Below are 863 nucleotides of genomic sequence, written 5' to 3'. Positions count from 1 at the left end.
TAAACCAGTTCGCATGATTATAGGAATTTAGAATACACAAATATCGGATTATATTATAAAATTAATTAACGCCTGGATTTCACCCGTGCTCGCCATGGCCAGGAATTTAACTCATGCAGCTCGTGCATTATAGTGCATTAACTACCAACGCTCCACTCCTACATGTACACGACACGATTCAATCACGAGCCATTCAGCGAGACTTGAATATGTATATGGCCTTACTAAGATGAGTTCATTTTAATTCGTGGGGATGAGATAAAAAAAAATTATGCTAAAATAATAATACATTTACAGCCCGTTGTCAATCCACTGCTGATTAAAGGGCCTCCACACACCATGTCCGGTTCCGGGGGATTTTGGCCATTCTTCACCACACTCGTACACTCGTTGGTGCGGTTTGGTGTAGGGATGGTGGGGGGGGGCATGGCTGGGAATCAAACTCAGGTGGCTGTGTTCATCGTGCAATGCACCACACCCTGCGTCACTGCTCCAACCCCACTTCACATAAACAACACAGTACGTACAGTGTGTATTGAATATGAGTCAATTATATGCTTGCCCCTGCAGTGATAACAATGAAACGATCATTGAAATATAATGTAATAATGTCCCTCTTGTTAATGCTACAGAGGTAGTAACACCGTGACATTTCTCTTTGAACAGGTACATAGTGCACGATGAACGCCTAAACGATTTGTAACAACGTCAAATTTGCAAAATATTTTCCCGTTGACCAGAAGAAATATAAATATCATCATCAGCCACGATCCATCCACTGCTGGATGAAGGCCTCCGCAAGCTGCCACGTGCTTCAAACTCCTGCGATGCAGCACTTCACACAACCACACTGATAACGACAC

This window comes from Lampetra fluviatilis, chromosome 1 (assembly GCF_964198595.1).
Source record: "Lampetra fluviatilis chromosome 1, kcLamFluv1.1, whole genome shotgun sequence".
NCBI classification, from domain to species: Eukaryota; Metazoa; Chordata; class Hyperoartia; order Petromyzontiformes; family Petromyzontidae; genus Lampetra; species Lampetra fluviatilis.
The sequence above is the reverse complement of the archived record's forward strand: the minus strand, read 5'-3'. Positions refer to the sequence as shown.